We start from the raw sequence: 23,302 nt of genomic DNA on the forward strand, positions 1-23,302 counted from the left end.
GCTGCTGCCTTCGTTATGAGAACTCAGCCGCAGGGTGGCCCATGCAAGGAGAAAGTGGGGGTGGGACAGCAAACACCCCACCATCGCTCTCCTTCGGCCTGATCTCCTGGCAGAGAACTCCACCGGCCCAGCCCAGCTGGAAGCCAGAGGATGAAGAAGCCCATGGACGCAGACCCTCCCAGAGCCAGAGCAGGAGAAGGCGAAGGGTGGTTCTGGAAGTGACCACTAGGGTGCCCTGCTCTGCGTCCCCAGACCCTCCGTGACTCATCCACTCTTGGAAGTGAGGGCTCTACTGACTCCAGTGGATTCAACAAATACAAAGTAGGGGGAAGGTTCGGGGCCGCTGTAGCTGGTTCGACAGCAAGATGTCGGAGCAGGAGTCTCTAATTCTCTTGGCCTTTCTTTTATGCGGATCACCTCATGGTGACATGACCCAAGCATCTCCTTGTTCTAACCTCACTGCCTAGTGTGGTCCCGAGAACACAGAGGACACTCAGTAAATTAGGACTGAATGAAGGAGTGATGGCCCGACCACTGATGGGAGATTGCTGAGATAGGGATGCTTCTCAACACATACTGTTTTAAAAAGCAAAGAGCTCATGCTTATCCTACATGCACAGCGCATCATGGGGAAGCTTCGGGCACTGAGATGTGGTGAGTGGGGTATTTGGTGGCAGGAAGCCTCCCAGTGTCCTCAGATCACAACCAGAAAGTCAGGACCCTCTGCCTCCATAGGAAGCTACACCCTCTCTGAAGCCTCTTATTCCTTCCCCCTCACAGAGGTCAGCCTTAGCCGGAGGGCAAACCGACCCATGTAGCGCTTTTCCATAGCATTTGGGTGTCTACATGCTAAAATGGGTCAGAAACTGTTGAAAATGGAAAAGCACCCAGAAGCAATTCCCCTGACAGACTCCGAGGTGCCTCCCCCCTCATGCTGGTGGGCGCAGGTGGGAGAGGGAGGAAGAGATTTGTCCCAAAGGCCTCCTCTCTGCCAGGTGAACTGAAAAACATGAATGAACATGTGCCTTGTACAGCAAGGAAGGAAAACTGAACCCGCTTTTTCCTGAGGCCCTACTGGCAAAGGATTTCCAGGAAAACCAGGCCTGCATGGCCGGCTTTCCTGAAAAAGAAGGGAGCCCAGAGAGGTGGGCAGAGCTTCCTGGCGCTCGGTCACTCGGCAGTCATCAAGGTCAGTCCCAAGCAGAGGGTGTCTAGTGGGCCTAGCTATATTTATGACAGTACAAGCACAGGAAGAGCCATAGCAATCGGCACCTAGCAGGCAGGAAAGAGTGTCCAGAAAGTTAAATGACCAACAAGCTGACCTAAGAAAGGGCCACAGCATCGGACCACTGCATTTCCCCTAGAGCCGTGGGGATACTTTTAAGACCTCTTGCATTTTTGCTTGGTTTGAGCTTAAATGTTTTCTTTAATATATTAGTTTATGAGGGTTTCATTGATTATCTTAAGATAAATAATGTCACTCTGAAAAACATTTTTCTCTCTTTCATCATTTTAAATAAAGGGGACGATACATCAAATGGCAAAAACTCTCCTTAGGTTTGGGTTCTTTCTGGGCCCATATATTTTGCAAAATAGATTTTTTTCAACTCACTGGAAAGAGACGCAGAATCAGAAAGAAAAATGTAAGGGTTCCCTCTGCTCTTCATGCCAATTTGCTTGAAGTTGAAAATCCATCTTGCCTGGCCTGATGCGGGCTAATTGCCAAATTGGGTTGCTGTCTCCTCACTTTCCTACTTATTTATCTCCTTGGATGGTCTCCAGACCTGGCTCACAAAGGGCTACAAAGGGGTTGAGATGGGTTTTTCCCCTGGGCCAATTCAGGGGGATGGGGAATAAGCAGGGTTATGTTAGTCATATCCATGGCAACCATTAGCTCCCATAAATCCCCCTCTCTGCCACCAAGCCCGCTGGGCAGGGGTGTCCCCATTGGTCACTTGTCTGCTTGGCTTCTGCACACCCTTCACCATTCCCACACTGAAGCTCATGGTCAAATCTCAGCCTATTGGGGTGAGGAAGGGGTTAAAGGGAACCTTTTCTTAGGTGCCTTGAAGTATCACTTCTTATTTGAGTCATTTCTTAAATTCCTGTCAGTTATTTTAAAGATAAATTTGGGGGAAATAGCTTTTATTCTGATTATGTAAAATGCCCTTAAAGGCAAAGACTTCAGCTTATATCAGCTTCTGTTCCCAGCACTCAGGATCAGCATGGCTTCCTGAGGCAGCGGTGCCATGGAGTCAGTGCCCTGAACCCGGCTCAGGAAACGTGGACGTGAGCCCAGCGCTGCCCCAGACCTGCCACTAACAAAATGTGTGGACTGAGCAAGTTGCTCATGCTCCTCACCCTGTAGGGAGCTGTGGGGAGGACCAAATGAAACCACAGCTTTTTAGCCACAAAAGATTTTAGAAAACACCTCCTGAGAAAGCAAGACTTGGGGTTGAGTGAGCAGCAACCAGCCCCTAATGATCTTGGGGTACAGGCAAAGCTCCCAGGTAGGGACACGCGGCTTTTCCAATGTGGGTCTGAATGCTCAGGAAAGTCTTAAATGGAAGTTCTGGAAACGTAATGTTCACAGTGTCACTTCCCTGCTCAAAAGCCACCCATGGTTCTAAACATACTCCAAACTCTCAGGTTCAACATTCCAGGCCCATTCAGGCTTCTCTCCTACCTTTCCACTGACTGGTCCACTGGTGTCATCAAAAGACAGCTTCCATCTCCCACCCCTCTCCCCAGGACACCTTCTTCCTGGGTCCAGATGCTTCCCGCCTCTTTGTCTGGGGCACCCTCTCTCCCCAGCCTATTCCACCTGGATCGCTCCTTCCCCAGGAGACGAGATCACCCCTCACTAGGCAAAAATTATGCACTGCCCCCATGCTGGGCTGTTTTGAGCTGTTATTCAACACTTGGTTTAAAATCTTACCTTTTCTGAGTTTCTACCTTGTTTCTGAAAGTAGGTTGGGAACTCCTCAGGGGGCAGGAACTGTGTCTAATTCATCTATGTCTCCCCTGGCAGACAGTAGGTGTTCAATCAATGTGCACTGAGTGATCAATGTGAAAATCATTCCACCTCTAGAAATCTGCTCCAATCTAAAAATCTTAGAGCAGAAACCATCTTATTCAGTGACCTAGTTGAGAGACCTCATGGCCTGGAAAAGAACCTTGTACCTCAATTTGCCCCACCTCCCCAATGCCTGAAATGACTCTAAGTAATGCCTTACTGGTAACTCCATGTGCTCACAGAATCAGAAAAGTAAAACCTACTAGTCTTTGCTTTCTCTCTCTGTCTCTCTCTCTCTCTCTCACTCTCTCTTTCTTTCTCTACCTCACCCCTGCCCCACCCCCAACTTTCATCTACTCCAACATAGCTATTCACTCACAACTTGATGTAGCTTAGTAATAATTGCTAAAATTTGTCAAGTGCCTATGGATGCTTAGAATGGTGCTCACTCGCCATTCCCCATGTGCTATTTCACCTAATCCTGATGCCAACCCTTTTTAATATTATATATATATATATATATATATATATATATTGATTTCAGAGAGGAAGGGAGAGGGAGAGATAGAAACATCAATGATGAGAGAGAATCATTGATTGGCTGCCTCCTGCACACTTCCAGGGATGAAGCCTGAAACCCGGGCATGTGCTCTGACTGGGAATGGAACCATGACCTCCTGGATCATAGGTTGATGCTCAACCACTGAGCCATGCTGGCTGGGCCTGATGCCAACCCTTTGAGATGGGATCTATTTCCCACTTCAAAGTTACTGAAAATAGCAGTGAAGTCCTTGCGCAGAGTCAAGTAGACGATACATGACTTGACACTTGCCCAAATTTGATCTTATTCTAAAAGTCCAATGCTGCACTGTGGTTATCCAGAGAAGATAGGAAAATCAAAGCCACCCCACTGCAACTCGGGAACCGGTCAGTTGATTCATTTAGGTGGTACCCTCATCAGTGGCACACCAGAGGGGGTGAGTGACATTATCATGCAATATTGTAGAAAGCTTGCTACTGCCCAACAGAACATACATAACACTCATTCACTCTCTCCTCCATACAACAAGTGTTTACTGAGTGTCTACTATATTCCAGGCACTGGATCATCATTTAAAAAATAAATGCTTGGCCTTGAGGAGCTCACTACCTAATGAGAAAACAGATACACGGACACACAATCACAGAGCCAAGTCCAGGAGTGAGTAACATCGGCAGAAGCCTGCAGGAGGGAGAAACAGCTGTGCCCGGGAAGTTCAGGGAAGCTCTCCTGAGGCCCCTGGGGTCCTGTTCTCCATCCTCACAGATGTTCATACACGTTCACATTCGACACCCAAGCTCCTTCCCACGTCTCCACCTTCCTCCCGGACACTGACAGATTTCACCCCGCTCTCTGGAGGAGAAGGAAGTTAGACTGACAGCTGCTCAGCTGACAAGCTCTGGGAGCTGCCACAGAGACGTGACAGCAGCTCTGAGTGCTCTGGAAAGAGCACAGGTGTGGGAGGGAGGAAATGAAAGGTAGGAGGAGAGAGAGGGGAGGGGAGAGTGCACATGGAGTCAGCACTCACCTGGGAGCATCTAAAACCTCTCTTTCTTTCTCTCTGGAACATGTATTCCCTGCCACTGCTGAAAACAAATAAAAAGAGAAACAAATGCATTAATATAGCTACACACACACACACACACACACACACACACACACATGCACACATACATAGATATGTAAAGGGGTGGGCAAAAGGAGGTTTGCAGTTGTAATACAAATAAGTAAAACAATAATTAATGAATAATACAAGAATAAACTCTGATTCATCTACTCACAACTATAAAACTACTTTTGCCCCACCTCTGTATATCCCACATATACATAAATATACATATATGTGTGCACATACACATACCAGAGCCTCCCACTTCTCCACTGAGCTCAGCACCCTTTCTTGCCCTTCTGTCTATGCTCACCCCAAATTGGTCAAAACCCCAACTAAAGGTGGTTTGGGATCTGATCTGGCTCTAAGCCACCTGGAACCCATCAGCAGGCTCGCTGAGTCCCCGGTCAGAGAAGCCGTTATGGGAGAAGTTAATTCAGCACAGCCAAGCTTGTGATGATGGAGGGCAGAATGAATCAATCAAAACACTCATATATATTTGATGAACGAGAACTTTGAATGAATGAATAAATGAACCTTTATTGAGGTCCTCCTATGTACCAGGGATGTGCCAGGAATGTTTAAAAGTATTACTTATTTTAATCCTCATACTTTGTGAAGTAAGGATTTTATATTCATTTCAAAGGCAAATAGTCTGAGGGTCAGAGTGGAAAAGTTTCTTTCCAAGATAACACAAAAAATGCTAATAAGCGGTCCAACTGGAATTTAGTGGATTCTCCATTGTTCCATGAAACCACATGCTATGCTGGATGGTAGTAGGGCATGGGAGAAGTGTAGAAAACAGAAGACATAGCCTTATACTTGAAGAGCTCACTGATGGTGAGAGGGCTAATATGCCCTGCAGTTACGGTGGGAGTGGAGGGTGAGTACACTCATCCCCAGTACAGCAGACGATGAAGCATGTGGCAGGGATTCAGGGAGGAGGGCTCAGGTCCTGCACAGGGTCTAGCCAAACACTATGTGGAAGCACAGAGCTCTAAGCTTGGAAGAACAATGTGATGGTTTATTACCGAGGACCAGGTTGGTCTGGTGCAGGTCTAGGCAGGTAGATCAATGGAGATGTAAAAGAGAAACCCCAGAAACAGGTCCATCGGTAAAAACAACTTACTCTATGATAAAGGCAGCATTTCAAATCAGTGAGCACAGGATGACTTAGCCAATAACTAGTTTGGGGACAACTGGCTAGCCTTTTGCTAAAAAGAAAAGCTATATGTTGGCTTTATACAGTACACAAAAATAAATTCCAAAAGCATTAATGATTTAGATGAAAATAATTCTAAAAGAACTAGAAGAAAATACAGGTGAATAGCTTATCTTAGAGGTGGAAACTTTTCTAATTACATTTGCCAAGGAGGGTTTACAAATAAAAGAACAGATAGATTCAACTCGATAAAAATTTTAACTCCAATATGTCAAATTAAAGACCATTAAAATCTAAATGATATACAATAAACTCAGGAAAACATTTGAAATATATATATGAGAGACAGATCTTAGTATTCTTAATATAGAGATATACTTATAATCAATAAAACAGAAGCTTCAATTTTAAAAAATGGCAAAGAATATGAATGGCATAATTCCCAAATGAGAAATGCAAATAGTCAACAGGCGTAAGAACAAAATGTTGAAATCTATTAAACATTTTAAAGGCAAATTAAAATTTTAAACTGATTCTTTAATCCATCCAGTCCTAGGTTTTCTTATTAAAAAGGTTTTGAAAATTGGTTTAAATAATCTAAAAGAAATTTCTAGATATGAGACTAAGGCTTTGTGCCTATACAGCTGTTACTCATTTATAGTGAAACATAAATAGCAGTATAAAAACAAAGAAGTACCTTCCTATGATATCCTACTTCCACATCAATAAAAATCCATATGGCTTTCCATTGCTGTGTGATATTAAATGAGGAATATTATGTACATATCTGGGCCTGCCAACTTAAATTTATTTTGTAATAAATTAAAAAATTTAAATCTTAACTTTCTTGTATATTTAGAGAATGTTCTTATACTATGTTGTATTTTTAAAATAAAGAATAAAAACAGCAAAAAAAAATTTTTAACTGGAAAAATTGTTTTTTTGTGTGGTTTTTTTTGCTTTATTTTATTTTTTGGGGGGATGAATGTGTGTTGTTCTTGTGGTTATTGTTGTTTTTTGCTTTCCTTTCTTTTTATTTTTTTGTGGAAAAAAAAGCATATTTACATGCTCCCCAAATCAAAACCCAAAGAATACAGTGAAGTCTTCCTCCCACTCTTATCCCTCGTGTGGCTAGGGCTCACCATACCTCAAACAGGCAACCACTACAATGCATATCTTCTGTATCCTTTTAGAATATGAATATATGTTATATTCATATTTCCTTGATATCAAATACCAGTATGCATTATTACTTATCTTCCTTCCTTTGAAATAAAATATAGCATTTATATACATAGTTTCACAGTAGTTTTTCCTAACAATATATATTAGACAATTTTATTATACTAGACAATATAAGTTTATTATATTAGACACTATAATCTATATATTAGACAATAAGAACTTCTCTATTTATCATTGGTTATTTATTGTAAAGATGTATAATAATTTATTTAGATTGTTTCTAGTATTGGACTCTTAAACAATGCTACAAGGAATAACCTTGAATGTACATCATTTTTCAAATATGCCAGGGTATCTGTCAAGCGAATTCCAAGACCAAGGATGTATGCACTTTTAATTTGGAAAGATGTTTCCAAATTGCCTTCTACAAGGTTTTTATTCATTTACACACTCACCCAAAACATGCATGTGCTTGTTTCTCCCAGCCTTGCCATCAAGTATGCTATCACATTTCTGGAACTTACCAAATAATGAGGAAAAAGTGAAATCTCAGGACATTTCTATTTGCATTTATCCTATTATAAGTGAGTGTGGGCATCTTTCCATATATTAAACAACCATTTTTACTTCTTCTCCTATGAAATGTATGCTTATGTTATTCAAATTATTCCCAATTTTTTCCTTATAGGATAATATGTAGGGAATATAAGAGCATAAAGACCTAGACACAGACTACAAACAGGGGTAAAAATTGATTTAAAATAAAAACTTTTTTCAGGGGTCCTTTAGGAACACATATCAAAATCCTCTGGATGTGAATATTCTTTGGCTTAGAAACTCCATTTACAGAAAGTCATCATAAAGGAATATTCACAGATATGAAAAGATGTGCATGTGTAAGGAAGTTCATCAAAGCACAGTTTATGTCAAAAGACTAGACTCTGCCTCTCTATGAATTCTCTTGGTTGCTCAGTTATATTTCTCTCTGCACCTTTCTTCTGCTTTTTCTTCAACCTGGTTTTTCTGATGCCCATCAATGCCATCACCAATCATTGCTTCAAATGGCTGCTCCTCAATTACCAAGACAATCTGCATTGGCTAACAGTGTTACATCAGGGCCAGCTTTGGCAGCTCAGTGAGCCAGCCTCTGTGAGTCCCAATCCCTAATTCCTGGGGGAGAGAATATCATTGCATCAGGAGACTTTGGGGTCAAATTTTGGTCTAGAAAATTGCAGTCTTTGGGGGCGGGGGAGAGTGCCATGCTTCAGTGGTGATATTTGGGATGAAACACTTGTTTAGCAGCTCCAAAAACAGAGTAGTGTCTTGGCAGTTAGCGCTTTGGAGCATCAGAAGTATGCATCCACCCACCCTTCCACCTAAACACCTGCCTGGCTCCCAGAGCTGTAAAGAGGGTCCAGACCTTAGAAGTTCAAGGAAGCAAGGTTTGTCCAATGGGCTATAGTCATTATTTATCTTCTGACAATAATATGTTTTCAATTGGTTGGAACTTCAAAAACAAAGTTTATCAGACTGAGTCACAATTCCTGTGATGTAGCGGTTACAGCAGCAGCCACTTCTTATGAAGAGGGAATAAAACATCTCAGCTACCACGTACACACTTGTAGAGAAAACATACTCTTACTGATGTACAGAGAGCATTTTGCACCTGCAAAACCTCCATGCCACTTTTGTTTTGTGAATGCGGAGGGAGGCTTGCACAGTTTCTTTGCTGGAGGAGAAAGAACCTCTGATAATTAAGAATTTGCCACCAATTTCTCCTAAGCCCGGGGACAAATGTGAGAGTCATTTCAAAATTAGTAAGTTGATGTGGTAGATGAAGTAAAAGAGAGTAGAAGCTGCTCTGTATTTTCTAGCTTGGGAACCAGAGTAGAACAGGGCAGGGGCAGAAACTAATACCATGGGCTCAGTTAGGTATTGAGATAAGATACATGTATACTAGTAGGTGCTAAAGTCTGAAGTGAGGCATACACTGAAATTTCAGCTATGGAATATTCTAATTTGGGTCTCCTCCCCACAAAAAAACGTAAGACACAGACTTGGGTACAGGTAGTTTAGTTGGGAGGTGATGCTAGGGAGCAGAATAAAGGAGAGGGGAGAGTGAGGCAGGGAATAAGAAAAGCCACTAAAGGGTGTGTTATGGAGTTGCTTATCTCAGTGGGAAATTGGAGTTCAATCTCGCTGGAGAATCTCTAAGGAAACACGCAGAACTACATGGTAGTAACCACTTCAAAACTATTCCTCCAAAGATGGGAAGTGTTAACTCCTTTGTGCTTCCTGTATGCAAGCTGGCCCTTCCATAGCTTCAGACAAGGCCCCGAGGCAGGAGAGTGGACAGACACCCAGAGCATTCTTTTGTATGCATGGAGCTGTTCATTCAGCACAGTTGCACTGAAATCGAGTGGGCTGAGGGGATTTGGGGCACTGCACAGAAAACATCTGCTACAAAAATCAAGAGGATCTGGGTTATATTTGACATCACGGAATGGATAAGATTGGTGAGTCTACAGAGAACCTCAGGACCCGAGCAAAGGACAAGCAGTGATCAGAGAGGTCAGATAATCAGAATAGTGTTCCATCTGTCAAAGGAGATATGATTATCAAGAAGAAGAGGTCAACAGCAAGAGTATGGTTAAAATTCTTGGAGCCAAGTCCTAAGAAAGTTGAAGGGGATGGGATAAAAAGCACACTGGCTAATTGGCTTGGAATGAAGTGAAGATGTAATTGAAGGCCATGAAGAATTTCGAGGTAGAATGGAGAGGCGTTGAGGAAGTAAAGTGCATGCCTTGGGAGGACACCTTCCATTTTTAATAGAATTTATCACCTGCTGAGAGTCCAGGCAGGAGATAAGACGTGGGAACACTTAGGACCTCAGGCTACAGTGGAGAGAAGATACAATTGGGAAGCTACAGACCTGGGTGTGAGTCCCACCCCCACAGCTTACCCAGGGGAGAATTGGGGCAAGTTACTTAACCTCATGAGCCTTAGTTTCCTCATCAATAAAAACTGGATAGAATACCTACTTCAAAGGATTATCATAAGGGTCAAAGAGGTAAATATTCAGAGTGAGTAGCTAAAAATAACAGCAGCTAGAGATTGTTGAGCACTTAACCTTGTACAGGCACAGGCTTCATGATAATCTCATCAAATCCTCACAGTAACCCCAGGAGGTAAATTCTGTTAGAGCCCAATTTAACAGGTGAGGAGGTAAAGTAACTTTTCTCAGTGCAGAGTGCTAGTACTTAGTAGAGTCAGAATTTGAACTTGAGCAGTTTGGCACCTATATTAATCACTATATAAAATTGACTCCCATGATACCTGGCACATGGAAGCCCATAGATGACAATTTTGTCCCTTCCCTGAGGAGGGAAAGCAGGGTTTGGAAGAGCTAACAAGTGGCCCAGGAATGGTGTCCAATTAGAGATGAATAGAAGAATTGATCCACAGTTTTCACAAGTGAGGTAAGAAATAATAAACTAGTCATAGTGCCAATCAGCACAGTCCATTAAGGGTTGTCTAATTGAATGAGAAACCAGCTTCTTTCCTGTGAGTCAGTTTTGACTGAGGTGCCGGAGGGATTAGGAGGGCCCCAAGCCTCGGAGGCGGGAGAGCAAGGGCAACACAGAGAGGGAGGGGCCAGACCTTCCACTTTTCTCCACTAGGTCAGGCCTACCTGGTTGGCCAGAAGGACAAGCAGAGGTTTATGTGGAAATCCAGGAGGCACAGCCCAGCAGAGATTTCCACAATAGTCATGGTCAGACCTATCCCCACACCCGAGTCAATGTAGCCAAGATGTATTTCTAAAGAGGCCATGGTCTTGGCACGTTGCCCCTAAAGCTTGGAATGGGGGGAAAGGGCAATACCTGAGTGCTCTGAAACTTGAAACCAGGACACTGACCCTAAATGGCTGTCACTTGGCACCAGAGAGATGGTGGCTGAGTTCTGGACATTTGGCCCTGCTTATGTCCTAAGTCAACACAAATCTTGGTAACCTGACCAGAGTGTCTGGCCACTCTGGGCAGCTTCTTATAAGACTTGAAAGCAAGAGAGATCCATAGCACAGAACATATGGCCTTGACCTTGTGCTTCCTTGAGAAACCCTCAGCTTTACACATGAGAAGGCAGGAAGGGACCCAGAAAGCCACCTGATTTTCTGTGCAGCTGTAGATGGTGTGAAGCGTGCAGTTTTATTTACTGCTCAGGCATCTGGTAAACCAAGGCCAGTGTTTCAACGAAGAGCAGCTGTCAGGAGAAAAATGTCAATAGGCCACAGCTTTGCCTCCTGAGGACGAAACCCTTCCCTGGCCCATCTTCCACGCAGAGTGGCTCAGTTGAGCTTCCAGGCCATGGGATGTTGAATGGTGGGAGTCAACTCTCATCTCCTGTAACAAAGAGATTGCAGGCAGGCCCGGTAGTTGTGAGTATGACAAACTGTCTCATATTTTTTAATGAAAAAATGATACTTCATCTTTCTAATGACAGGGAACTTGGAGGTGGCTTACAGTAATATATGCCTTTTTTAATACACAGCTCGTCATCTCTGAGCAATGGCAGTATGAAGGATGGAGCAGCAGACAAGAGGTTAATAGAGCATTGGGCCTTTTTTAATTGAAAAAATGACTGAGGGACCCCACAGCAGACCGAGTGGTAATAGTATTACAGACTGCAAGTGCCATTCTGGAGACTTACTATTCATCTGGGGGCAGAGCAACAGACGAAACCGTGTCACCAAGCCTCAACACGACGGAAGTCCATTCCCAAGGAGGTTAATAAGCAACACCCGGCATTTTTCAAAAAGATATATAGATTTTTAAAATATCTCTCTCTCTTTTTTATTGTTCTTAATTTACTGTTACCTCTAAGAAATAAACACACCATGTGTTGGCCCAATTTGAATCAATTCGTCTTTGTCAATGTGTCTGACCAAAACTTAATCAGTATTCCAAGACTAGTCCTCATTCTCAGCAAAGTTTGTTGTTGTTTTTTTCACTCAGGAAATAGAAAAAAAAAGTCCAACTTCTCTGAAAGGATCCAGTGTGCAACAGAAATGGTAATTTTTTTATGGCTAAAGGATAAAGAAATGAGATCATGGATGAGGACATGCTTTGAGGGTATAAATATGTAAATTTGTAAATAGAACTGCATCTGCTCATATTAGGATTTTCAATCTCCCAGGAAACTTGAAATCTGCAGCCTTTTAAGTTATGTGGTATTCAGGGTTGAGCCCAGGAATGGTTGAATATGGGATGGATCAGCCAAAAGTAAATTAGGGGCTACCATTTAACCTTGAGCTTCTGTGCACTTCACAACCAAGTACAATGGGCCTATTCAGAGAAAGACTTGTGGAGCTGAACAGGCAATGGAAGGGTTAGCCATGGGACTGATAAAGGGGACTCAGGAGGGGCCCATCCCTTTGGGCCCACCATACCCAGTATCCTTCCTGGCTGACACCCTGTTGCCCTGGACCAAGGTGAAAATAAACGGAGTGATTAAGATCAACAAACATTAGGCAGCTCTCCCTACTCAAAGGTCCAGGTTAAGACACTGTTGCAGACAACGTAAGGGTAAGGAGACAGCAAGAAGCTTCTTTCATGCAGTAACCATGATACAATCACTGACTCTTCTGGGTCTTTCTGAGCCCCAAAGAAGCCTTTTTCTGGTCTCAGTTACCAGAACATGTGTTCTTAGCAATTCTCTTGCCCACAAACAGAAACACTTCTATGGGGCACTCCTGCTTCTTAGAAGCAGAGGGAATTTATTTATACTCATGATAACTCAAAATTTGTCTGCCAAGTACCAGTCTAGAAAGGTGACTTTGTCAAAAGCTCTGCTGGTTCTGAAAGTGACCTGGGGCATCTAGTAATGATCATAGCCACCAGGCATAACCTTGCAACGAGCTCCTTTGCAACATGCCAGGGGTCTCATAGGACACCCAGCTGCTCTGCTGCTGTTCCAACTTGTTTTGATGGAATTACCACAATTTTCAAAGACAAAGTAAAATCAGGCTGCCTTTCTACTCCAAGACAATGATGGGGTTTTCAAACTCCAGTCTTTTCAGACCTTGAGTATCTCCAAAAGATAAAAGGGTGTGGGAGAAAGGCATTTCAGCTGTCTGAGAAGTTAAAAAATCACGTTTTGTCCCCCAAACCCTCCACTGTCTGGAACAGACAGGAATGGGGAGAAGAAGGTCTGACATCCGCATGGACATTTGGGGCTGGCTGACAAAGGGTTAACTGGGCTAATTTTAAAAGTACAGGCTAGACTCATTTTCCCTGGAGAACCCATAACATCATCTTCGTTTCCCTTGCTGAGGGATGACGGCTCCCACCCAGCTTGTTGTCAGTTGCTCCGGGGATCTCAGAGAAATGGTATGTACGTGGGCCCAATAGAAAACATAAAAATAATAAATGAAACTAATAATGCAAAAAGGGTTTGGGAAATAAGTAGTCCCTTCTGACATGAGCAGTGCTGGGAGCCTTGGGGAAAGAAGGCTGGAATATTAAATGAAAGATGTGAATTGTAAAAATTGGAACCGTAAATTTTCCTTTGGACAAAGAAGGAGCCAACAGCTCTGTTTGGAGGGAACCGAGCTCATGGGAGCTGGTTCCAGTTCTGGTTCAATTCCAGGGGCAGTCCCCCCGCCCCCCATTCCCCAAAGAGGCTGGAGCTCAGAAGTAGGAAGGTGTAGGGAGGGAAAGGACTTGCAACTAACCTGTTAACTAGAATGTGCTGTTTCGGTGGTGGCCACAGGGGCCGATGGCAATGCAGGGCAGCAACTCCTTGTTAAACCTTCCTTTTTCAGCAAGGCCTCCTCACCACTGCCCCTTTCCCCTGAGATGGCCAACCAAGGAAATAATGCTGCAGTGGTCAAGTGGGAAATCTTGACAAGGGTGAACAGAAAAAAAATGAGGCAAACCCACTTGAATTTGAGCAAAATGTATTTCCAAGTAAGTATGGGGCCACAGGATGGAAACATGAAAATGTTATTTTTTGCTCTAAAAAGAAGGAAAGAAGAGGGTGGAAGGACCATCTCCTTGCTCCTTCAATACTGCTCCCCCTCTGTCGATAGAGATGCAAAAGATAAAAGCAATCCAGGATTGACAACACTCTTATGGCATATCATGCCTGATCGACCCCATCCCAAGGTGAATATCAGTAGCATGTGAGTAACAGACCTGAGAACTCAGTACAGAGTCTTCACTTATTAATTTACTAGAGGCCTGGTGCACGATTTGTGCACCAGTGGGATCCCTCATCCTGGCCTGCGGGGATTGGGCTGAAACTGTCTCTCCAACATCCCCCAAGGGGTCCCAGATTGTGAGAGGGTGCAGGCCAGGCCGAGGTACCCCACTGGTGCATGATTGGGGCTGGGGAGGGGTTGCGGGAGGGCTCCAGGGTGTGCCCGGTCAGTCTGGCCCAGTCCTGATTGACCAGACCCCAGCAGCAAGCTAACCTACTGGTTAAAGCATCTGCCCTCTGGTGGTCAGTGCATGTCATAGCAACTGGTCAAATGGTCGGACACTTGCATATTAGGCTTTTATTATATAGGATAACTCATTCAATAAAAATCTACGGGGCACCAAGTATGTGCTGGGCACTGGGCCTATAGTAAGTAGAACAGATGTGACCTACATCCTCATGGGGCTTTGTACAATAAACACCAAATACACCAAAGCACATGGAGCGGTGGGAGGAGATGTGATTCCTGCCCTCCAGAGGTCTCCATCCAGTTGGGGAGATTAAGCCTGGGCTACACAAGGGAAGGAAATTCCAAGGCAATGCACCTCCATTTTGCCCAGGAGAGAAGCATGCCTTGACCAAGGTAAGTAGTAGAGTTGGGGCCAGAGCTTCATCTTCCCTCTCCAAGTCCGCTGCTCTGAGTAGCTGCAGAATGTGAGGAAGCACCTGCCAAATGCTTTCTTCTGGGGCACTGGCCACTGCAGTAAGTCCACCTTGGCCTGCACCTCCTCAGTGCCCTCCAGCCAAAGTGCAGTCCAATGGTTCCTCATCTACCAGCTGTAGAGTCTCTGTATCGTTGTTACCACACCACTTCAGCATAAAACAGATGTCTTCATGTCCTAGGGTTCCCGTAATGAAGTGCCAAAACTGGGTGGCTTAACATAACAAAACTATATTCTGCCTTTTGCTCTGAAGCCTGGAAGTTCAAAATGAAGGTGTTAGCAGGGCCATGCTCCCTCTAAGACTGGGTAGCATCCTTCCTTGCCTCTTCCAGCTTCTGGTGGTGGCCATCAATCCTTGGCTTGCAGACACTTCAATCACTGCCTGTGTGATCACATGGTGTCCTACCTATGTGTCCAAATTTCCCTCTTCTTATGAAGATAATGTCCTACTGGATTAAGGATCCACCCTACTGCAGTATGGCCTCATTTTACCTCAACTAGTTACATCTGCAATGACTCTATTCTTAGAAGTGCACATTCTGAGGTACTGAGGGTGACTTCAACACAGTTCAAGTCAAAACATCAGACCACACCAAGAAGTTCACCAAAAGTCCCTCAAGGAAACTTCCAGAGCTGTTGTGCTGTGGGGGAGAAAAGAAGCAGCCTTTGTGTCCCCTCCTCCACCATGACAACCGTGTACAAGAAGGTGCCTTCAATCAATATTTATTGAATGATTCTTTTCAATCTCCTGATATTCTCGCCCCAAACATCACTGTATCTGATTTTAAAAGCAGAGAATCACAGTGGCTGCTAGTCTTTCAAATGCACAGCTAAGTTTCATAAAATCCTCACCCATTTTCTCCTCCAATATTGATTGTACACACACTCTTTGAAAGACTTTTGGGGAGAGACTGTGGTTGTCTCCAGAAGCATTTTAATATGCTTACAAAGTAAAGGTGTTGAAGGTAAAATAAGAAAATGGTTGGCCTTTGGCATGCCAACATTTTTAATACCTGCCACCTCTTCTCTGGGAGGTAGGCTAAAGTTTAGCTGAGGTATTTGAATCGTGCACCCTTCAAGGTCATGAGTGGGCAAGCAGGTTCCTTAGCCAGTGAGTGAGCCTAGCCCCCTACCTAGGTGAGTCTCTTCTTGTCAGTGTCTATGCCTGCACTGTCCAAAGTGGTAGCCACTAGCCACATGTGGCTATTTGAGTCTTAAATTAACTCAAATGAAATAAAAGTATAAATTCAGCTCTTCAGTCACACTAGCCACATTTCAAGCCTCAATAACATTTGTAGCCACCCTATTGGCGGTGCAGACTGTAGCTTTCCATCATTGCAGTACCTTCTATTGGATGGCAGCAGTTGATGAAGTAACTCTGGTGAAAGGGTAAAATGGTGTTGCTTTGTGAAAACAAAAGGGTTCTCCTAAGAAAGTAGGTACTTGAATAGATGCAGAGTGAGAAGGAAGTGAACGGCTCTTGAATAGAAAATCCAAGTTGTGTAGAAGCAATTGTCCATAGTGATTAATGACAGTTGTGATCTGGGCATCTGCAAAGGTCCTGGGCACATCCCTTGTGAATGTCCCAGGTCTGCTGTGTAGCCATTGTGACCTGCAGAAACTGGCAAGTACCACAAGAGAGGGCACCTCCAGCTGCAGTGGGCATGTCAAGCTGAGAGGCACCCTCTGGCTGTGGGATCAGGGAAATATTTATGAGGTGGACCTGGAAGGTCTGGCGGGATACAGAGCTGCAGAGATGAGGGGGAAGGATTGCAGGCAGGGGCACCATGGAGAAACCCTTGCTAAGCTGCCTCATGCAAAGCAACAAGGGACTGGGTGTTTCCCTCCTCAGTGTTCCAGAAACTAAAGCAGCTGCGTTTGAATTTGTACTCACAGTACAAATGATCTATACTGATGCATATCTAAGGCACAAAAGCCTACAAAAGGTTAATAAGATGGGATAAGATAACAAGAAAATGTGGAGTGGGATGGCTGTCTCAGTGGTCTACCTTTTTAGGTACTTTTCCCAGCCCTGAGTTGGACTAGTTCTTTCTCAAAGGATGCAGGAGTTAGCAGGTGGGAGACCCCACTTCTCCAGTCCTTGTCCGCCTCGGGAGCCAGCCTCACACCCTCGCTCATCCAGCTAACAGGATGACACTAGCATTTACCAAAACAACCGTTCACTGTGTATGCTACCAGAAGCCGCACTGTGTTAAACGAGTCTTCCGGGGGACCCTGGCACCCACACTGAAAGTGAAATTTCCTTGACCACCCCTCTTTGAAGCGCAAGTCCTCCCTAAAGATTTCTATGGCCTCCTGTGAGAGCTACAGGCTCCTCTCCCTCAGCCCTCGCTGTCCCTGCTGTCTCCCACCCCTCACTGTCCCTGCTGTGCTGTCTCTGGGCCCCGTGCCATCTGAACCCAAGGTTCCCACCCTTTACCAGCATCCATTAGGGGTCCAGCCTTACCAAGCATGTTCCCCAGAAGAACGGTGTAACATCACTTGGAAGGGTGCTGTGCACACCATTTCCATTTTATTTGTCTCTCCTACTCCCGCCCCGACCAGTTCCCACTTCCTCTCCTTCCATGCAGAGCAGCTTCTGCCTTCCTCTGAAGCCGTGGCCAGTCAATACCCAGGCCCTGGGGGCTCAACCCCTAGTGAGCTAATCAAGGGATTCTTTCCACATCAGAGGCTCTCCCTGTGCCAGCTCCATCTCAATTCATATTCAGCATCTCACATAATCCTCCCCATAGCCCTAAGGGTCGGCAGAATTATTGCTCTCATTTTGTAAATAGGGAAACTGAGGCTCAGAGAGGTTAAGTGACACATGAAGATTATGTAGCAGGAAAGTGGCAGGACCAGTTCATAAGCACTGGCCTGTCTGGTTCCAAAGCCCTAGCCACTCTCTCACCCTCTGCTGGAGCTGACCCAGTCAGAACCTTGTCCCCAGCTGCCTCGGGGAAATGGGGACAAACCAATCACAAAATAGTGGGCTGTACAAAAGCAAGCTCTTTCCAAGCCATTTAAAATGACTGGGAGATAGAACCCTCTGGAAGACATGCAAGATGCTGCTTGGCGAGAATTCTAATGAGCCCATAGGCTTTGTGGTGCACGTCTGGACTGTATCTATTTCGGGTCAAAATGAGGGATTTATTCCGTCAATGAATCAGAGAATAACTATTGTTATTATTTAGCATTGATTAATTGTTCCTCCGGCCCTCTAGGCCTCTCCACACAGTTCTCAGAAAATCATTAAGCTTCCAGGGCTGCCTGGGCCTTCATGTTCTGGGCAAAGAGCTATACTGTGAGCCCTGAGAGGATGAGCCAGGTCTCAGAGTGGCCTGGCAAGGGGACCACACGGGCGGATGGCCCAGCCCACAGCAGGATGCTCCATATCCCTGGCCCACCCAGGTTCCCAGGTAGCTATGGGCAGTGGCTCAAGCAGAGGGGCGGGAATCACAGACCTCACTTCCCTGTGGAGAAAAACAAGCAGGCTCCAAGTATTTTCCACGTGAGGGCTTTGGGAAATGCACAATGTTGGGTAATTACTACTAAGGAAGGGGTCGCTCTGCAGGGGTAATTACAGCAGCCAACGCCCCAGCAGCATTTGCACGGTCCTGGTGAAATGCAACATTGTAAAAGGAGCCGAGCAGTGAATTTTCATCCTGACATCCAATAACACTCCCTGACCCTTTGGATATTGTCCTCCCCAGAGGTCAAAAATATGAATAAATTATGGCTCTGACAACCTTGACACTGCATAGAGGTGGGATGAAAAGCTCTCTGGGAGAAAAAAAATCTGACATTACATTTATGATCACAGAGAATAAAGGAAAATCCATATCCTAATTTTGCTAAAGTTAAGCTTGATGGGAAGAACAGAGAATAACCTTTGACGTGATGTTTATTCAGGAGGCAAGGGCTCTCTGAGCTTGAAGCCAAGATACATCCTCCGTCACTCAACATGAGGTGGGAGTTCCTGGTTCCTGGTTCCCACCGACAACTGCTATTGATTAGAAACGATCAACCCTGAACAATGCCATCCCAAGAAGTTGGCTCCGAAACAATATTGCTGAATGGTTAAACAGTGGTCCTTCCAGTTCGGTCAAATGTGTATCCAGAGTGTGGGGCCATCAGTCACATGTGAGGAGCCTCATTTACAGACAGACACAAGCCAGGCAATCAGCGGGAGCTCTGGCTAAGAGGGGATTTATAACAGTTGGCAAAGGAAGGTTGTCTCTTGTTTTAGGCTCTGTCGGTGGGCGGGGGAGGACGGAAATCAAGGCCTGGGAGGAAAGGAGTGAATTACTCAGGTGGCCTTGGGGGGTCGTCTTTGGGAGGCAGGGTAGGGGTCAATGTACACAGACCATCCATCCATCCCTCTGAGCCTGAGGCCTGTCTGCCTCGAGTTCAAAGACCCAGCACGCGGGACATAAAACCTCCCAGATTTGTCATTTCAGCAGCAGTGAACTTGTCCAGGCAGAGCCCTACATCACTGGAAAGGGTGGGCTGAGGGCAGGAGAGGGAAGAGCAAACCCGCCATTGTCCTTGCACAGGGTGACCTTGATTTGATTTTGTCACTGGCCGCACAGGGACCTCTCCCACAGCACAGACCCCAGAACACTGACGCTGCTCCCGGCTGTGAGGCCCTGCGGCGTTTCCTTTCACGGAGCAATGAGTAGATTTGACTTTGGAACACAACAGACTTTACAGCGTCTCCTGTGCTTCCATCACTCCTTCCTCTGAAACACTTCCTCTCCATGCTTCCCAGCAGTAGAGGGCAGTGGTTAAGCGTCCAGACTCGAGCCTGACTGCCTAAGTCCTAAAGCGGCTTTCCTTCTCCCTTGGTGTGGGGGACCCAGATGTGCCCCTCAGGACAAGGCACCCCTTTTCCCAGCGCAGGGAGCAGAGCGCCATGCAGGCCACACTGCAGCCAGGCAAGAGAGGAAACCGGAACTACCCATCCTGCTTTATGTAAACTTTTGAGAGGTGTCTGTTCATCACAGATGCTTGCATTCATTGTAATTATGTGTGATTTTGCAGTAAAATGGCTGCGGTTTGGCACCCTCTTAAATTGGGCACCTAAGATGAGTGCATCACTTTCCTCACCCTCCTGGCTCTGGCAGGGATGTCGGCTGCTGATGGCTCAGAGTGGCCAGAGGAAGCTGCTTGACCCGCTTTATGTCCCTCAGATGTGGGGGAGAGGAGGAGAGCCCACACCCAGTGACTGGTCAATGAGGAAGTTCAAAGACCTGGCCCAGACTCAACTGGGACAATTCCTAAGGGCCACCCAACTCCAGAGCACCCATGGGGAAACTGCATAGTTTCTAGGGCTGCGTGACAAAGTGCCACAAACAGCGCAGCCCAGAAGAGCAGACATGTACTGTCTCACAGCTCCGGAGGCCAAAGGTCTGAAGTCAAGGTGTGAGAGGACCGTACTCCCTCGCAAGGTGACAGAAAGGATCAGTCCCAAGCCCCGCCCCCCCCTCCCTAGCTTCCATGGTTTCTTGACATGTGGCAGCATAACTCCAATCTCTCCCTGGTTTTCTCTTTATAAGGACACCCCTCATGTTGGATTGGAGGCGCACCCTACTCCAGTGTGACCTCATCTTTCATCGGCAACCCTATTTCCAAACAAGGTCACATTCTGAGATACTGGGGGTTAGAACTTCAATATATGAATTCTGGAAGAGACAATTCAATCCACAATTTGGGCTGAACTGCACCATAGCCCATTGGCTCCCTGCCCAGTCCTGTCCCCTCCATCACTCTCTCACAGGCGTAAACCCCAGGGTCACTCGCGTCCATTTACTTCCAGTTGCTGCACTCCACGTTTAAACTCCAGGTCAAAACTTCAATTGCATCCTCCACCTCCTATATCTTGGACTTGGACGGGGAGGTGTCCTATGACTTACTCCTTCCTCCCCCCTCTAAAGTCCCCTGACCTGCCCTTTCCCTTCTCTCGCCCTTGACCTTCTAGGCCCCTTCTTCAATGCATAAGAGCAGAGGGAAGCAGCTGAGGTGTTGTGGTCTTCTCTTCACTAACACTGATTTGCCCTCACAGCCCCTGGCCACAGGCCTGTTTCAGGGCACATGTGGGAATTGTTGAGGGAGTTCTGGGGCAAGGGAAGCAGGTCCCTGACCTGAGCACCCACCCCGGCCAGCTCCTGCCTCTTGGCTGCATATCAAGAACTCAAGTGTAGCTGCATCCTGTTGTGTCTGGTTGGCCCGCAGGCAACCATAAACCTTGCCTCACCAAACCCTGGGAGTTCAGGGAGCCACACTGCTACCTCCCCTGTCTGCCCACCTGCCGTCTTTCCCGTCTCTTCTCCCCCCTCAGAGAGAACCAGCAACCCTGGTGCATGATCACAAGCAATCAGGAAATGAGCTGTCAGGCTCCCCTGCCTGCAGACATGCCCAATCTCCATAGGCGAAGAAGTCAACCTCCCCTCCCCACAGGCTGGCTCCCCAACCCACCACAAATGGGATACCCCAAAGATTTGCAACATCTGCACTGGATCGTGCTCAAGTCTGGACTGGGAGCGATGAGCAGCCCCTGCTGAATCACCTGTCAAGTGCACTGGGCAACTGCCAGCCCAGGGTAGGAATGGCCACCATCAACCACAGATGCCAAAGGGCACACACCTAATCCTACCCTCTCTGTGTCCATGCTCAGCTCCCCGGCACACATGACATTGTCCCATCGGACTTCACTTACAAAACACAATTTCAAAGACGAAATGAGTAAGAATTTCAAGACTCGGCAACCACAGATCCTCAGATGCAAGCACGATGCCTTTCTAAATGCAGGGCCTGAGTGACTGTACAGCCGCGTGCCCAGGAATCCAGCCCTGGGCCTACCATGTCCACAGTTCAAAACAAAGGCCATTCTAACTCATCGCTGGTGAGCTTTGGAACAGAGGCAGAGAAGGAAGGCGTGGGTTTTAAAGGTGGACCAGGCCTCAATTCTCCCACTGGTCCTCTTGTGCCATGGGCAACCTGCAGGTGGAGATCAAGTGCATTTCCTGATGGCTGGCCCCTTAGCGAGGGCTCAGTAGCGGTAGCTGTCCCTAATAGAGTGGCAGGTTTCCAACAATAACGCTTTAAAGCCAGACCCAGTTTTATGAGGAGCTCCTGTGACTCTAACAGGAACCCAGGAAAAGGAGGGGGAGGAATCTTGGCAGATACAGAAGAAAGAATGCCCGAGGTCATCCTCTAAGGGGCTGGTAGAGCAAGAGAACCTCATGTTTCTATTTGGTGAGCAGTGAAGTCATAAAGCTGGGCTTATCACCAGTCTAAAGGACACTGCATTTTGGTCTCTAAAAGTGAATAAATATCCCAGTGGGGGTGGGGCTGAGACAATGACAAGAAACAATCAGTCATTTGGGGAAAATTAAGCCTGTTGTCTGGGAGTTTAAATATTCACTTGAATATAACCAAATGCTCAGGAATCCAGTCCTGGAGGTAATTATAGAAACGGACTTTGCATTTTGTCACACAGTGCAGTTAAGGGGTAGGATTTCGCCAACACCGTAAGCCTGTTAAGAGATCCCTATGAATCTGGCCATGTTTTCAATGGCTCCAGTGAGACGGCATCTCGCTGAGGCTCACCTGCACACAATGCCCATCAACCACTGAGTCCCAGGCACACCAGCTCTGTCATATGCACAGGAAGCAGGTAACAATGGAGGGGCATGAGCAACTGCCGGCCTGCTCCCCGGGACTCTGCGGCACTTCAATACATCACCACTGTGGCCCCTGTCACCTCTGACAGTAAATATGATTTTAGCTGTCAGGCAGCTGACAGAAAACAAAACGTAATTTACTGCTAAATTCAGCCTTCAGAGGCGCACACCTGGCTCCTAGAGGCTCCAGCCACAGAAACACACCCACACCAGGGCTGAGTGGGTGAAACCTCCCCCACCCCCAGGCCATGTGCTTGCTGTCGGAGGAAAGGGACATGGGGGTGTGGCTCCTATTTCTTACCACTATAAGTTCTGAAATACACTTTGATAATTTTATTACTAATAACCCATTCTGCCATAATTATACTGTTAGCAATAAATTGCCTACTGAAGCAAGACCTTTCTTTTGCTAATTCCAAAGGAAACATATTTTATTTCTTTCACTGCCTGCTTTTTAGATTGAATCTTCTAAAGTGTCACAGGGGAATGTCCCATGCCCTTGGAGAAGGACACAATTTGAAAGTCCCAAATTCTCACGCTGGCTGCTGGGAGTAAAGGGGATGGGAATGGGGTTGGGAAACAAGGTCAGGGGAAGAATTGAAACTCAGACATGTCAGATCTGTTTTCAAGCTTGGCCATGGGTTCTCAGAACTGAACAAATGAGTATGTTTATGGATGTGCTTGTA

The 23,302-nt window shown here is 46.0% G+C and overlaps 1 long non-coding RNA gene across 1 annotated transcript in view; it reads right to left on the reverse strand.

Annotated features, from left to right (window-relative positions):
- The window catches only part of LOC139013898 (uncharacterized), a 214,028-nt gene that overhangs the window by 89,817 nt on the left and 100,909 nt on the right, over positions 1-23,302 (reverse strand). The window contains exon 3 of the long non-coding RNA XR_011472159.1: positions 4,585-4,642. This is a non-coding gene — a long non-coding RNA (uncharacterized lncRNA). The remainder of the gene's footprint in view (positions 1-4,584; positions 4,643-23,302) is intronic.

The sequence above is a fragment of the Myotis yumanensis genome, unplaced genomic scaffold (genome assembly GCF_028538775.1).
Source record: "Myotis yumanensis isolate MYYU_CA2020_CCGP unplaced genomic scaffold, mMyoYum1.0.hap1 SCAF_7, whole genome shotgun sequence".
NCBI lineage: Eukaryota > Metazoa > Chordata > Mammalia > Chiroptera > Vespertilionidae > Myotis > Myotis yumanensis.